General features: G+C 36.3%; 1 long non-coding RNA gene across 1 annotated transcript in view; it reads right to left on the bottom strand.

Annotated features, from left to right (window-relative positions):
- The window catches only part of LOC149537128 (uncharacterized), an 85,091-nt gene extending 73,841 nt beyond the window's left edge, over positions 1 to 11,250 (bottom strand). The window contains exon 1 of the long non-coding RNA XR_016357998.1: positions 10,824 to 11,250. This is a non-coding gene — a long non-coding RNA (uncharacterized LOC149537128). The remainder of the gene's footprint in view (positions 1 to 10,823) is intronic.
- Between the last annotated feature and the right edge of the window lie 6,689 nt (positions 11,251 to 17,939).

The raw sequence follows: 17,939 nt of genomic DNA, 5'->3' as shown, positions 1-17,939 counted from the left end.
AACGCAAGATACAAAATTTGATACCAAACTCAAGTCTTTTTTCATAAAACAACTGATTACATGCAATGTATTTGGCTGTAAGGCCTTCCCAATTATAGCCAAATACAAAGCAGAAAATAGTTCTACAAGATCTCTCAAGATCCAACCCAAACCCTAGCTAGTCCAGATCTATAACACAACAGTCTAGTAGAAACACCAAGCAAGATCTAAGCTTGTGCTCGCAAATCCCAGGCAATCTCCTTGTTACCCAAACCACAGCTACTAGACCTGCTCACAAATACGCAACTCCAAATTCTCAACTTGAATCTCTGCTACTCAACTCCCTTGACTGAATCATCCTCTACAACTCTACCAAAGCCCTCCTCAAATGCCTGCATCGCCACAAGTCAGCCTATTGCAAATAGAATCATCTAAAACCCCAATAAACCCAATATGCCACAAGTCGGCTTACAACAATCATTAAATACACCTAGAACAAATAACAAAGACTCAAATAGGTCCACACACATCCCTAGGATTGATCCACGTGACGATCATATGCTACGCGCATTAAATGCACCAAGTCGATCGATCAAATACACAAGAACACCATTTGGCAAGTCAAACTATCAAGCGTCAACAAAACCAACAAGCGAGCCAAGCATTGTCGAGCAAGCATAACGACCGAGCTCCCACAAGCATTCTCGAGTGCCTCAGTCAACACTACACCCAACGAACGACCAAGTGCCACAAGCTTCGTCAAGCTCCTTTAGTGACCAAGTTCAGTCAACACTGCAACAAGGAACTATCACAATAATGACCGCGCAACAACCCTTCTTCGACCGAGTCCTCCAACTCCAAAGTCAAAACCACTGCAGCATGGAGGATTGCAAACAACCCCAGTATGCTCATTCGTCAAGCTTTCAGTCACACAAGCATTGTGAGATTAAAACTTGCCACCTTGAAGTTTGTAAAAAATCCATTTTAATTAAATTCCCTTAATAATTATATTTATTTTTTATTTAAATTCACCAAGGGATTTTATTGATTTCCCTTTATAATTATATTTATTTTTTATTCACTAAGGGAAAAATTAAGCATCTTCTAATTTTTTTCGAAGTCATCCTTTTACCATTCCAAAAAGAGAAAATTTGAACTTCATAACAATTGATCCATTGTTGTTTTTCATTCACTCAAGAGGAGAAATTCGAACCACATAAGAAAAAAATCCCAATTTTTATAAGTAGCCAAGTTCATGTCTCTTTGTCCACAAGGGAAATTGATCCATATAGGGCTAAACTCAATCCATACTTAGAATTTTTTCACTTAGCTTCAATTGCCTCCAAGGGGAAAATCGATCTCCATCTGGATTTAAAGGATTTCCATGTTTGTCTAGACAAAGGAGAAATTCATACTCCATTTAAATTTCCTAACATTAGAAATCAAAAAAAAATCCACATCTTGAAAAGTGGGAAAAATCATCTTCACCCAGACAAAGGGGAAAATCCATACCCATCTAAACAAAGTAATTGCCTTACAAATTTTCTAAGTCCATGGGGAAAATCACTGTGCATCTGGACTCTTCACTTTATTCCAACACTTGTTTTTTCCACACAAATATATCTTTAAAGTGAGAAAATTATGCTGATTTAGTTTTCACCATTTTAAGTGGGGAACTTCATGCCTCATCCAGATTTTGATCATTCTAAGTGGGGAAATTCATTCCTCATCTATATTTTGATCATTTTAAGTCGGAAAGTTCGTGCTTCATCTGGATTTTGATCATTTTAAGCAGGGTAATTACATTTCCATCCAGATTTTATGCATTTTTATTAGGAAATTTTGATTTTTATTAAGATTTTACACCTTTCCAGCATGGAAAATCAATTTTTATAGGGATTTCAAGAACTAGGTAACTAGCCAAAATTTTAATGCACTCGGAATTTTTCCCAACCCATAACAACTTGGTCCAAAATAACCCCAATCTGAGCGTTCCAGATTTTACTTGCAATCCAACAACTTGATTTCTCAGTCACTCCTCAATCTTTTAAAGCTTTAAATATTGCTTCAACTACCAAAACCTAACAACTACAAGCAAAAAGACGGGGTCCCCATTCGCAATGGGGTGATGGTGTGCAAAGGTCACAAAAGGCCCCGGGTCATAAGTGCATCGAAAAGAGAAAGAAGTGTAAACTGGACACATATTCAGTTGATAAATCAGAATCAGAAACTTCAAACCAGAAGACTAAAACAGAGGATAGTAAGGAGGAAAACTCAATTGAAGAATTGGGAGGGGAGAAGAAAGGTGAAAGTGTCCTTGCTAAACTCTCAAGTTTTAAAGGGACTGCTATGTTCAAAGTTAGAGGCACGCAAAAGGAAAGCCCATTGTTTCACTAATTGACACTAGTGCTACGCCGAATTTCATCCATAAGAACATAGTGGTGCAAAAGAGGGCTAATAACCACAAGGTTTAGTGGCATAAGAGTTATGGCAACAAATGGTCACACTAACTTGCAAGATGATGATTCCTCAATTAAGGTTTCTTGTGAATCACTACTATGTGAATGATAATTTCTTCAAAGTGAACACTAAAGGCTTAGATGTTGTTCTTGGTATGCGGTGGCTCCAACCTCTTGGTAAGGTCACCTTGAACCTCAATGCTATGGAGCTGAAGATTCAGAGCGGACATAAGAAGGTGTAGAGAAATGACACAAAAAGGAACCCATAATGCTACATGCCAAATGATGCAAGTTGTATTTAATCATGTTCCTATCACCAAGTCACAACAAGAAGGTAATGATAAATTTCAGATTTTGGATAATTCTTTGTTTGACAATGTGAATGGATATGGAGTTTGCAATTTTGAGTTGCATGATGGTTTAGAGGAAGAAGAGATTTAAAACAGAAGTTCGTTTCCTACGATGAGCCAATATGAATGTGACTAATATAGAATGAAGAATTATTTTTTGAATTTATCACAAGAAGGGGAATGCTATGGTGCCTTGGAATTTGATAGACCTTGGTGTGGTGGAGGTTTGTTTGCAGTGAACAACTATGCTGAGGATCACTTGTATGAGCTGATTAAAATCAAGGATGGCGGGAGAGACATACCATGGGAAGTCTTAGATCCCAAAGGGAGAAGAAATGTTGTTGTTATCTATCTATTCAGTCACTTAATGAGTCCATTTGTATTCAAACAAGTGGATTGGAAAAAGGTGTTGAACCAAATTTGGATAACTTATGTGTTGGTAACTCATGGAAGTGAGTTTGCAGCAAAAGGAATGAACAGAAAACTTGTTTTGGCCAAGCATTTTCTGAATTGCAGCAATTTTTCTTCTAATAGAGGTGTTAAATTTGGGAAAAAATTGCTTGAAAACTGTACCTTAGAGGTCTTTCAGAACATTCAGCCTGTTGATAGGGCTAGTTTTGAGTTTAACTTGATGGGAATGAGTGTTGCAATTGACCAAGTTCAATGTTGGATGGGTACTTGGTGGCTATTTCTTGTTTTCAACTTGCTCTTATAGAGAGGATAGCAGTTTAAAATGCATAGACAGCCACTGTATCAGAGTATTAGAGTATGAAGAATGGAAGAGTTAACGTTCACTCTCTTAAGTTCATTCCAATGTAGCCTCAGATTTGCAATTGTGGAGAGCATTTTACTAAGGAGCTGCAGACATGTTGCAATTTTTCGGATGCTCTTCTAGCAAGAGGACTGTTGGAGAGCACCTAGTGAAGTGAGAGAGCTTACCAATGGAGGATGCTACAAAGGAGAGTGAGCAGATTTTATAGCATCAGAAATGCGATTGTTTGAGGACAAGCAATCTTGAGGAGGCAGGGTTGTAATGTACCCTTCTTACACCTAGCTCAACTCAAGATTTCCATTAGCCTATTCTCGAGATCTCGTAGGCTAAGTGGATATGATTAAGAGACTCAATGGAGTGAAATGAACTCTTTCAATGATATCACTGTTCCCAGAAAACTTTATGTTTTCAGCATGCTGCTATTTTGACTGAGTGCTATTTTTAGCACTTGGTCATGACCCCAATTCCTCTCTTAATTAAATAAAGTCGGTTTCAAAAGAAATTTATTTTATTCACTCAATCTTTATAAGGACTTTTTTATAAATGTGCCCCTTGTGCCTAGGAATTCTTGGACATTGTTGTCGCAGACGTGATTTCTACTGCTAGAGACTTATTCAAAACGGGCAAACTACTTAGAGAACTCAATAGTTCTTTCATTGCATTAATCCCTAAGATTTAGGAGCCTCTCTTTTTTTATTCATGACTTCAGGCTAATAAGCCTGTGTAACAAAAGCTTTTCTACAGTCTTGGTTGACAAGATTAAACCCATGCTAGAAAACCTCATTAACTGTAACCAAAAAGGTTCTGTCCCTGGGAGACGAATCCTTGATACTGCCATTACAACCCACAAAGCCTTCCACTCCGTGGAGAAATGCAAGCAGCCAAGAATGGTGTTCGAGTTGGACATGTCGAAAGTGTATGACAGAGTCAAATAGGACTTCCTTTTAAAGTTCTTGAAAGATTCGGTTTAGACAAGAAAGTGATTACCTTGATCAAAAAATGTGTGAACACCGCCCATTATTCTGTCCTAGTCAATGAAGTCCCTAGGGGCTTTTCCAGTGCGACTCGAGATATCAGATAGGGGGATCCCCTATCCCCAAAACTTGTTTATTATGCTGGCTGAAGTTTTAGTGCAAAACTTCCTATGTACGATTAATTAAGGTAAACTCTTTGGGGTGTGCCCTGCTTCCAAACCTTCCCCCTGTTGTTCTGCAATAGTTTGTTGATAACACAGCCCTGTTTGGTATTGCTTCTGCTAGAAGCTAGAAGCTTGGAAATGCCTCCTCAGCCAATATACCTTTGTGTCAGGACAAACCATCAAATATGTTACAAGCAAAATTTATTTCTTCAACACCATTCATCATCACTAGAACAAAAACAGAAACATTTTTGGTTGTCAATTTCTAATCTCCTTGATACATATATTGAGTTGCCGCTTATAGTCGAACAGGTTTCAAACATCTTTTTGAGCTCCATACTTGAGAGAACATGGCATAAGTTGGTTGGATGGAAAGGCAAGCTTTTGAGTATTGCTAGTAAATTGCAGCTCCTAAAGACTTCTTTGCAAAGGATCCCTATTTACTTTCTTTCTCTCTTTTGAATCTCTAATTCTAGGACTGAAAAGCTTGAGAGAATTCAGAAAAATATTCCAATGTATATAGAGGAAAGCAACAGGATGGAACTGGTCAAATGGGTCTATGTTTGCCAACCAAAGACATGGGAGGATTGGACATTAGAAAACTCTCACCTTAATATAGCCCTTTTCACAGCTTGGGTGGGATTTTACCTGACACAAGGCCAGTTGGTGTGACATCATGTCTGCAAAACACCTAAACAAGGAAAGGTTCTACCACTTCCTTACCATGCAGGGGTTCCCCAATAGGTCCAAAATATGGAATAGCATTCTTAAATGCAAGAATGTGCTACAGCTAGGATAAAAATGGCAAATTGGTGATGGCCAAATGATTCGTTTTAGGGACAATACTTGGTTGGAGGATACACCCTATCCTCTCAACTAGCTTTTCATGATCTCTGTGAGGTTGCTAAACCGTTATTTGGAGTTTGGGTGGCTTACCATCTAGATCATCCTAAATTCTGGAAAAGCATCTTGTTTTGCTATAAGGAATTACAGCAACTAATGCCTCTAGCCTTGGATTTGCAAAAGGGACTTAAGAAGGAGACAATGCTGATGTTCCCTAAAGATGATAGTTTTGTCTGGAAAAGGAATGTCAGCAGTGAAGTTTGCTTATCTTTTGCTTCTCTGTGAAGGGAAGCATGGCAACTTGTCGAAAAGAGTCTATAACTCCCAACTTATCCCTAAGGTTAACCTGTTTTAGTGGACAGTTTTGCACAACAAAATCCTTACACATGACAACCTATCTAAGTGTGGATTTTGGTTGCCAAACCGTTGTGTCCCATGCAAACATAGAAAGGCATCTATCAATCATCCGTTTATATATTGACCTTTCATGCATGACCTATGGAAAAAAGTACTACAATTGTTCCAGACTGACCGGGTTATGAATGGGGATGTACAACAACTTGCCTTCAACTAAGAGGAGAGTTCTTTCAATCCCCTATGGTGGCAAACTATGGTGGCAAACTCCTCCAAAACTAAGTTGTGTCGTTTGGAAGGAGAGAAATAACAGGTTCTCCTAGGGTGTGGAATTCTTCGCTAATGTTGTTTTCCATATTTTCCACTAAATGTTGTTAGAAAACCTAGTTGTCACTACATGGCTTTCATTGCCCTCCCTCCTCATCTTAACAATCAAATTGCAAACAATTGGAGCCCCTGGATTCTTATGGGAAGTTTGATTTCTCTAAAATATAAAAAGGAAGAACCAAAAATGAAACCCCCTATATCTGGCTGGCTCAAGCTCAACTTTTGTGGAACTGTGAACCACTCTTTCTGGGGATAGTTGTTGTTGTTGGGGTCATAAGAATAAGCACCGAGAATTTAGTGGCAGCCTATGGTGGTGCACTGTCAAAACATAAGAACAATCAAGTTGAAGGAATGGGCCTCCTTTGGTGGCTAAATGAAGCACATTCTATTGGTATTGGAGCCCTTTCAATTGAAGGGGATTTCAAGATTACTATTGATGATGTTAAAGGATTGCCCAAGACCAACTGGTTTGTTGAGTGAATTGTGGGAGATGTTTGAAGGCTTCTATTGAGCTTTAACTCCCTTGTCATTAACCATGTTTATAAGGAAGGCAATGTGGTAGCGGACTCTCTCACTGCTTGTGGCTACAATTTGGAGGGATTGAGGTCCTAGCAAAATCCCCACTCTCTTCTAGCAAACATACAAAACTCTCTTCTAGCAAACATACAAACTCTCTTGAAGGGAGAGTGTTCAACTTCTAATGGGGATGACATGTAATAGTTTCTATTGGTTGTGGTGCCTCCTTTGTACCATATGTGTTGAGTTTTCCATAACCCTAACAAGTCCTCTATCGAGCGAGAGTGATGGACAAGTTAAAATATTTTGAATTTCAATATGGGGTTGATAACATGACATGAGAGTATGGAATTGCAAAACTGCCTCGTCTAACGTGACATTAAAGACCATCGAAGTAGTACTAGTTCATCTAAGTGGCCCCTAGGTAATCACAAAAGTTCTAATGATCTAAAGGAGTACTCCATAATGATGACATGGCATCACTCAAGGGCCACAGATGGTCATATATGAATTTATCATAGCCCCTCTTGTAAAGGAGTGTACTCCTTGTACATTGTGATGAAAAGACTCTCTTATGGGAAACTGTAGCTCGCATTAGCATAATTTATGGGGAGGATGATTTAATGTTAATCGCCAACCAGATGGAAATGCATTTTTCTTGCTTCTAAATCTCGAGATAACGACAAGTTTCCCTAACCGCGTCAAGGGTCACAATTATCTTCCTCAAAGCAAGTTACCCAAGTATCTTGTTACAATGTGGGAGGACTAGGTCTGCAATAAGCCTAGAAAGTCATGACTTCAAGAATAGCCCCATGGTGTGGCATATTTACAAGGAGGGGTTTTTAATTATATTGAATCCAATAATAGACTCAATGAGGGTTTGTTTGTCCAATATTCCAGCTCCTAGGAAAAAAAGAGAGTTAGTGTTGGGGGTATCTCCTGTGAACTCAGTGAGGAGGTCATCACTAAAGCTATTGGTTTTATCTACTAAAGTTAGGAAATGGAAGAAGACTATTTGGGCGATTGATAATGATAGCCTACATAGGTTCTTTAAAGGAAGTGAGGCTTTGGTCAAGATGCAGGGCAGATGTGATAGTGCTTGGCTTACTCCTCCTTGAGACTAGGTTTGTCTGATGCTAACGAAATACTTCACTCTTGAAGGGTGCTTCAAAGTCTACTGCTTTTACCATATGCCCCTCAACCACTTTAGGAATCATAAATTGTCTCATTTGCTTTTTTTATTAAATTCTCTTGAGAGTTTTGTGCTTGATGCTAAAGATAGTGCATGTAACTGAGCCTTATTTTTAGGTTATACCATTTCCACTTGGCCCTTTGCCCTCCCAAATGCATTGTTCTCTATGAGGCTCCCATATCATAGTCCCCTCTCTCTGCTAGTATAATTGATGTGCTAGGGTAAAGTAAAAAGAAAGGAATCTGGCACCCAGGAGCCCTTAAAATTGCATCTCACCTTGTCACCCTGAAGGTCTTGAGTTCTGGCATCCCTACTCCTGATGATTGCTTGAAAGGTAAAAAAATCCATGTTATACACCTCCAAAAAGAAGGGGAAGAATCCCCCCAACCAAGAAAACTAAATAATTCATCCAAGAAGTGAATAGTGAAGATATTGGTGAGGTGGAAGAGGAACATAGTACCCCTCATATCTCCAACAAATTTTCCACTGGGTCTATAAAGAAAGGAGAAAAAATGTTGGTTGATTATAATTTGAAGGAAAACACTAAACAAGAGAATCAAAAATTTGTAAGGGGAAGTAAGAAGAATAAGAATATTGGGTGTGAGGACACGAAGTTGATGTTATTGGTAGCTCAAACAAGTCTACCTGTAACAACTCTATCCACATATCTAACAGTGTTAAGGAGGAGCCCATGGGTCCCACTGAAAGTATGCTACTAAATGAGGATTCTTGGAAAACATGGTCCAGATGAAGGAAATAACAAGGACTTGTTCATATTTCTTCACAAAAGATTAAAGCCATGTATTGTACCAATCGGGGTGTGATATTAGACCCTCCCATAATGCTTAAACACTCATTGATCGAGGTTGCAACTCCCAACCCTTTTGGGATTTTGAGAATACTTTACTTGTTGACATGGTTGGTTTCCTCGACTCTAGCTCATCTTTTTGTGATTTCAGCTATAGGAGTAGGATTTTGGTTATTTCTATTATGAATGGTACTATTTTAAATTATAGTAGTAATTCTGAGGATTATAGGCTGCTTGCCTACAGCCTATGGTCCTACAGTTATTTCATTTACTAGTATTGTTCTAGGCTTCGTGTGATGCTTATTGTTAGTATGTTGTGTTTGTATACCCTCAGGTTGTGGCTTTGTAAGTCTCAACACGCAAGTTTTGCTATTGATTAATATCAAAAACATGAAGTTGTTTTTAAACTGGAGTAGTTTGACATCCTAAGTTGACACCTATGGAAGAAGATATTTTTTTTTTTTTTAAGATTATTATATGCTTCCAAAGGGGATGGCTAGGTGTTATAAGGAGACATATAATATTTCTTATGAGGATCTCAAAAGAGGCCAACTCTCTTGTGGTAGATAAACTTTCATTTGCATTTGATAAAAAGTGAGGGAAAATGAATTCAAATTATCTTTTAATTGAACTAACTTCTCTTGTTCTCTTTGTATTTGGATTTTGAGCTCTCATTTGGACATGCTGAGTTGATATCTTACTATTATGTTGCCGGAATGATTCTAGAGTTCACTCCTTGACCAGTTGAGGACAAAGTCTTTCATACAGATTACCAGTTTCAATGGTGAAGAACCCACCCTGGCTGGTTAGTTATTTAAGTTGCAAATTAATAGTGTTTTAGAGCTTGTCAGTTGATTCTGGCTTGGTGAAGATGAAGTGGTTGGCCGTATTTTGATGTGGGTTTGTAGTTTTTGGTGTGGAGTGTGATTTGGAATTGTGCGGTATGAGTTTTCAAGAGTTTATAGTTGTTTTCTAAGTATTGGTGTGAGTTTTCTGAATTCTAGAATTGCTTGCTCTGACGAGAGCTACTGGAGGAGGATTATTGGAGTTTATTTGTAGGTCATGATCTTCAAGATCAGAAATTGAAGAGAAATAAGATTGTCATCAACAACTAAGTCGTAATACATGCTAAAGCAAAACTTGGGGTGAGTTTTTTGGGGTACTTTTATAACGTGAGATAAGTTTTCGAGCATAAAAGTACAAGAGCAAGCCCACAATTAAAAGCCAATCTGCTTACAAGAGGTTATATGCCCTTCAGTGATTTATTTCAACTTGTAGCCTTCTCACAGGCAAATTTATTGAAGGAACAATAAAGTAGTTTTCAACAATTTTTTGTAAGTTTTCTTTCTCATTCATTTAAGACATTTAAATTTATCTTGTGAGTTTTTGCAGGGGGGCTTTCCAAAACACCGCATCTGCAACCCAGGAGCTTTTACTCTACTTAATACTGTAATAGATTCTATACAGTGACGAGAATTGTTTCCCTTTACCTGTAATAATATGCGTAAATTCTTTACAAAATCTATTTTTTCTAAACCATATGGACATCAGAGCCAGAGCCAGAGCCTCAAACTTATGTCAAAGATAAGGGGAAACTCATCTAAAAAATCCTGAAATTATAATTCAGGGAACCGCTGCTAGGTAAACTCCATAAAAACTAATTGAACCGAAAAAAAAACAAAAAATAGCACACTTTCCAATCAAATCAAATAAGGCAGTGTGCTTCCAGCTTTATTGTTGCTGTTACCTTAAATAAACAAATCATCCAGTCAACAGCATAACATTTTTATTTATTTATTTATTTCATATAAACATTGCTAGACGTGTGCATTATTTTTTCTGAAACAGCGTTTTCTAGTAGTACAGGTAAGGTGTAAAAGTGTGGCCAGAAATATTTGGTGAATAGTAAAAATCCTACTATTCATGCAACATTTGAAAAAGCTACAGCCTAACTGAAGACCAGGGTTTCAAAATTGAATCCGGAGACAGGGTGAAGCTTGAAAACCAAAAACACCGGATCATGTAAGGTCCTTACCTAAGGAAGCGTAACGAATGGAAATTATATATGAGTGAGTAAATGTGAACCTTCGAGTCCTTACGAAAGCTTTTCTGTCCATTTAGCGGGAAGCCATTTCAGTCCTCTACCTGCCCTCCAAGCTTTGTTCATTACCGTTGTCCTTTATCCATCTCATCATTTTTAAATTCGTACGCTTCTTCATGGAGATTTACCTTTTTTTGGGAGTTTTGGTTTTCTTTTTTCATCTCCTCTTCCCTGCCCTGCCTTTTTTTGGGGGTTTTTGTTTTTTTTATGATCTCCTCTTCCCTGCCCTGCCTATTTATATGCTTGCCAAGAGTTGCCGGAGTCGGTTATAGATGACTGCCTAAAGATAGTACACTGTGGACAGTCTCGATTGTCCAACAAACTCGGAGTGAAAATCGACCGTAGTGTTTACGCGACTTCGGCGCCTCTTATGTTTGATCGGGCCCCTTGCACTCTTCCCTGTATCAACAACTTTGCTAACAACCAATGTCTGACAGATGTGAACAAGAATACAAAACTTATTCTCGAGTGTAAAAATAAAATATCTGATGTGACGAAAATATCTACGAATATTATACATTTTAAAATATTTGGTGAAAATCTAAATACCAATTTAAATTTGGATAAGTCAAAAAATATTTATGCCGCCTCTTATGTTATTCTTAATTTAAATATTCAAAATCGTATACGCATAGGCATATTTATAAAATTAAATGTTCTTTGAAATAGTAAATAATAATGATTTGTTGGATAAAAATAGTTTTCTATAAATGGAGGCAATTTTCAATAATATTAAAGTTCTTAAAAATTATTTAAATAATGTAATTAATAAAAATTGTTTAGATAATTATAGAGCTAGATAAAATATATTTTATGAAATTATGTTTTGTTTAAAATAAAAAATGTGTAAAGGGGTGTTAGAAAGTAAAGTTCACCAAGGTAATTTAGAGGGGTGAATCAGTTATTGAGTAATACAATTTTTATTAACTTTATTAATTCTCAAATGTGTGATCAACATAAACAGCAACTATAAGAAAATAACCATACACAATAATATCATATATGTAAATTAGGGAAACCCTTGCTTAGAGGAAAAACTCTGGTGGGGATGGTGCCCACAAAATGATGTACTAATATATAAGTCCCTTATAAGAGGATGGACTCTATTAGGAGCCAATGAAATACATCCAATACATATCAGTCCTTATTCAGGAGACTTTAAATCCTTGTGAGGAGATTTCAACCCTATTACGAGTTGTGGAAGACACAAGGACCCACTATCCAAATAGCTTCAAAGGCAAGACCACCGAACTCAATGTCCAACTGGCCTTTGTATTATTCCTTTCATAACAATAGCATTTGATCAACTGTCCACTAACACTTTCTACCAATTATAGTCACTGCGCTCATTCATTATGCCTCTATTGCAACAAATACTTCTTAGATCTCAATACCAAATCCGCAAACTCACATCATAATAATCCCTTTAACCGCTTACTCGCATGTAACTCACACTTACAATTCATTTTCTTACGTCTATCCAACACTTCATTTCAATCACAAGGAAAATATCTCTCCTTTATACCAAGCCCTCAAAATAATTTATTGAGTCGGCCTTGAGGCTTTCTCGATTGCAATTACAATAAGACCTCATTATGATAAAACAATACACATTGCATTACATCTTTTCATAATTACCTAATACTGTCAGCTCACAATCTTTACAAATCTTTCACACATGTGACCTCGAACATTGTGCGTGTACTTATGTCATCATCAAGATGTATTCTATCTCTATCTAATTGTGCTCAACTAGATTCTATCCCTCTTAGGAGATATAACCTAATTACTAGAAACCACTCTCGAAAACTTTATTTGTAAATTGTCTTTTTTGTAAATCTTGAATAGTTGCCACCAATCTTCTACTTTCTGCATGTGCTCTTAACCACACCATCAAGACACTCTGTAGAATATGTCCTCAACTTCGCTAGATCTCATCTTCAATCATTGAATCGTACGTTCTCTATCTCTGCATGTTGCTCTGTCAGTCTTCACATAATCATTAGCATGTTAACATCAATGACATAGTCATGAATGCAACACACGATCATGCTAACAATCTCCCCAATGCTCCAGCAATGCCAGGATGCTCCCCCGTAGGAATATCATTAGCATTCATGCTAACAACGGGTTCATTTTGTAACATAACAATGATTCTACATTTTGCTATTAGGATGGTCATTTGTTTGAACCTCCTTGACTTCCCATTATTAAGTGGATGGTATGTTACACAAATGGTGGATTGTGTGGAGTGGATTGATATAGGAGACATAAAGGAATGTGGTCCCTTGAAATGTGGCATTGTTCATCCATAGCAACACTCAAAAACGTTTTACCTCTCAAACAAAATAAAAAATAAAAAACTATAAAACTAAAATATTTAAAATAATATTATTTAATTATCTAATTTCCTATTTATTTGATTATTATTCTTTCAATTATATATATATATATATATATATATACATAAAATCATACTTTTAATTTTATATATTCTTAATTATTCTTGATTTTAGTTTAGAAATTATAATTTTTGCTTTTAATTTTATAGTTTTAACTTATTTATTTTGTTTACATGATAAGATTCTAGGAACCTTTTGATGTATCTAATATCTCTATATAATAAAGCAATTATAATTCTCTCATTATTAGTTAATATATCACTATTCGTTAGATTAAGAAGTTACTGTAGTCTCTTGAGTTGGTTGATTCTTGAGACAACGTAATGCATGATGATTCACAACATGAAATACTTGTGATTGATGTTTCTGAGGGGGTAGTGGTGGATAACTTTCTTCATTGTTACAAAGAAAATTTTAAAACAATCCTAACACTTTGGTAGTTGGTCATGCAAGGCTAGGTGGTATTCATTTCCCTCATCTTTGCATCTTATTAAAATAAAATAACAATCTTAATTTCACTTTGGCTAATTGTTGATGTCACTATGTATGGGACAACGAACAACTTAGTTTTTCATTCCAGCACAATCTACTACAAAGAAATAATTTCACTTTGGCAGAAAACTAATCTAGCAAAGAAGGATGCATAGGATTATTGTTATGTCAAGGCTATGGTCATTAAATGGAAGATTGTATGTTCTAACTTCCTCAACTATTCCACATTTACGAATTCTTTATCAATTTCTAATTGCATTCGTCCATTAAATTTTGATGTGCAAAAATATTAAATAATAGATTGTATTAATCATAGTCAGATTATTAAAATATTAATTTTATGACAAGTTAATTCTTATTTTGATAATCTAATCAATTATATAATGCATATGCATGTGTCTATTAAAACATGATAAGTTTCTAGAAAACTTTTGGATGTGTCTAATATCTCTATATAATGAAGCAATTAAAATTATCTTATTATTATTTTTTGATTGATAAAGGCAAGTGCCTTATTTTATTATTATTATTTTTAATTACATTTTTAAGCTCGTTCAAAGTGCAGGCACTGGGGGAAATGGGGAAGAAAACCCTCGATGTAGTCTGGGATCAGAGTCCTATTATAAAAGTACAATTGCCCATAATTGGATCTTGAAGAAAGTGTACCTTCTTTTACATTAGAGATAAGTATTTATTTTAATAGATTTTCAATAACTTGCAAAAATATCCTTGAGGAAAACATCCCTCTTACAATTACAAGGCCATGAGAGGATATACATAAAATATGAATAATCAAATAACCAAAAGACAATTAACTATACTATTCATGAAGGAAATTGTTCTTCATGATGCCTCGTCCACTTAACCGAGAGCCTCTGCCAACCTATTCCAAATAAATCACCAAAAAAAACAAGCAACTACCCATATAGTGAAGATTGATAGATTTGTCTAAGGAGAGCATAAGAGATAAGTTATGGCAACTTCCTTTTGAATATCCTAGTGTTTGAAAGAATTGTGCTTTAGTAACCAATCTACCAATCTAGATAATAATTAAACCAAGGATAATTTCTCATATTGGTAAAAAAGAAACAGAGTTACTGAGAGCCCTAGAAAACCAATTTGAAGAATCTATGCATACAAGAAGACTAATCCATCAAAGTTCCATTCCTAGACATAAAGGCTAAACAAAGATAGTACTATTGAAATAAGACCAATGTTGTAGCCTTATCGTATTTGAAGTTCTTATTAGTATTTAGACATCTGAAGTGTCATTACTCCTAGTATTAATAACTATCTTTTGGAAAACCATGTCGATCTTTATCTGCATAAAGGGTAAAGTTGTTAAATATTATTTCAAAGAAACTATATCATATAATCTAAAGTTTTGATTATACCAAAAAGCATTAAGCTAGAGCAATGATATTTGAGAACAATGTATCACATGTCTTTTGAAGAGAAGTGGTGAGCACAATAGTATACACTATGAACTAAGTGTAGATCAAACAAGGCATTAGTAAGACACCTTATGATTTTTGGTTTGGATGTGCACCTACTATGAAATACTTTAGAATCCTTGGGAGTAAATGATACATTAAGAGAGATGATATTATTGTAAAGTTTGATTCTTGAGGTGACGAAAGAATGTGAAGGATTTGATGAGAACAAATCCACAGATACAATAGAACACTTGCATGCAAGAACTTGTCATGGAGAAGAAAAAGAAAGAGAAGGCAAGGGTTTCTAAAAATATGCAAGAATATATTATCAAACTGATAGAATGAATTAAAATATACAATTGATCAATCCTTGTAGAGGGAGATCATAAAACGTAAAAGGGAAACCCTAAGAGGTGAATGGCATTTAATTATTAAATAGAAATGCATGTACATAAAGGGAAATTTTAAGAAGGGAGTAAAGGTAATTTAATAAAATAAAATAAATCCTTTACTGTAACACCCCCCCACCCCAAGATAAGCAACAATGCAACTACAAACAATGCAGAAAAAGAAAGGAAACTACAATGCTAGAAGCATAAAATGGGTCCTAGCAACATGGCCTGATAAGGTATCCAGCACAACCAAATCTCTTAAAAATAGAGAAATGGGAAAAACCCTACTCCAAAAAGAGATAGAAATATGTGCTAAAAATAATAGAAGGAAGGAAGGACTCGTCATTGAGACCCCCAAGGACAACTTCCTTCACCCCAGGCATAGAATGCAACTAAAGATACTACGAGGATGCAAAAGGTTTAGTGAAGATTTCTATAACCTGCTTAGTAGTGGGAATATACTCCCAGCTAAGAGAGCCATCTTGAATCAAATGCCTGATGAAGTGCATATGAAGTTCAATGTACTTGGTTTGCTAATGTTCAATTGGGTTGCAGGAAATGTGTATAGCACTCTTATTGTCACACCAAACAAAGGTGGAGCTATTAAGAGGAAATCCAAACTCTGTCATCAACTATTTAAGCCATAAAACCTCCTGACTAGCTAGCACAATTGCCCTATATTTTGCCTCTATAGATGATAATGCATGAGCATGTTGCTTCTTGCAAGACCATGTGATAGGAGCAGAACCAAGGTAGAAAACAAAGCAATCATCAATATCACCAGCACAATCTGAGTTTGTATAACCAACAATGTGAGGATCCCCTAATGTATAGTGAATGCCATAACATGTACTGCCCCGAATGTACCTCAAAATATGTTTAGCATCTTTCCAATGACTGTCATGAGGATCATGTGAGAATCAAGAGACAAGGCCAACTGTAGAGGAAATATCATGACATGTGTGCATTAGGTACAACAAACTACCCACAAGTTATCTAATACAAAGTGGAATCCATTATAGGAGTAGATCAAGTGGTATATAAAATAAAACCTAACTAAAAAGGTGTGGGAGCAGGCTTGTAATCAAGCAAGTTAAATCTCTGAAGCGTATCAAGGTCATACTTATGTTGGAATATAGTTATCCCATCTGAAGACTGAACAACCTGTAGGTTCAAAAAATAGTGTAGAAAACTAAGGTCTGTCATCTCAAGCTACTCTCTCAAAGCTTGTTGAACACTCTAAATCATAGAGGGTGAGCTACCTATAATAATGAGATCATCAACATATAACACAGATATCACCAGATCAACCTCATGACGTTGAATATAGATTATAGGATCATAATGGAAATATGTGAATTTTGATGCAATCAAGAAGGAATCCATCTTCTCATACCAAGGCTGAGGGGTTTATTTGCAACCATATAAGGATTTCTAAAGTCTACACACCATAGAAGAGTCTTGCATAAAACCCTGAGGTTGCTCCATATAGATCTCCTCATGTAGGTCTCCATGCAAAAAGGCACTCTTCACATCCATTTGAAATATCGTCCATCCCTGAGAAGCTACAAGAGAGAGTACAACATGAATAGAATTCATCTTGGCGACAAGAGAAAAGGTCTTAGAGTAATCAATACCCTCCACTTGTGAAAAGCCCTTCATAATAAGATGTTCCTTGTACCTATCAATAGAATCATCTACAACATACTAGGTATTGTACACCCACCTACACCAAACCAATTTTCTTCCTTTCAAAAGAGGACAAAGATCCCAAGTGTGCTTCTTCATCAAAGAAGAGTACTCCTCATTCATAAAATTGTCTCAATTTGAGTGTCATGTCGCCTATGAAAAACTCTACGGATCATCTAAAATGGCATGACTTAAAATTCTAGTACCATATTTCTAAGCACAAGTGTGACAAGAATCTAAAGGATCTCCTACCATAGGTTCAGCTACATCAACAATATCCGAGCCCATTTGGGTACTCACAGAACATCAGGGGGAGGAGGGGAAGGTAGATCATCATCAAAATCTTCCTCAAAGGATAAAGAACCATGTAGAGAAGAGGAGGAAGTACTAGGTAGTAAGGGAGAAACTTGTGATGGAGGCTCGATCTAAGGACAATACTCATCAAATTGGACATCTCGGTAAAACAAGACCACTCTAGAATTAGGATCAAACAACTTGTACACCTTCACATCCTCACAGTAGCCAAAAAATATGAGTGGAAGAATCTTCCTCTCCATGGCTTTCCACTATGCATCTGGAATAAATGCCCAAGCCTCACTACCCATAATATGAAATGTATAAGCATTGGGCTTGACATGAGTCCAAGCCTCCTTAGGAGTCAACTATTGCAATGCCTTGTGAGATATTTG

Source organism: Cupressus sempervirens, chromosome 10, assembly GCF_028749045.1.
Source record: "Cupressus sempervirens isolate cs-2001-9-10 chromosome 10, ASM2874904v1, whole genome shotgun sequence".
In the NCBI taxonomy this organism is placed as follows: Eukaryota; Viridiplantae; Streptophyta; class Pinopsida; order Cupressales; family Cupressaceae; genus Cupressus; species Cupressus sempervirens.
Note: the sequence above shows the minus strand (reverse complement) of the source record. Positions and strands in the feature narration are given on the sequence as shown.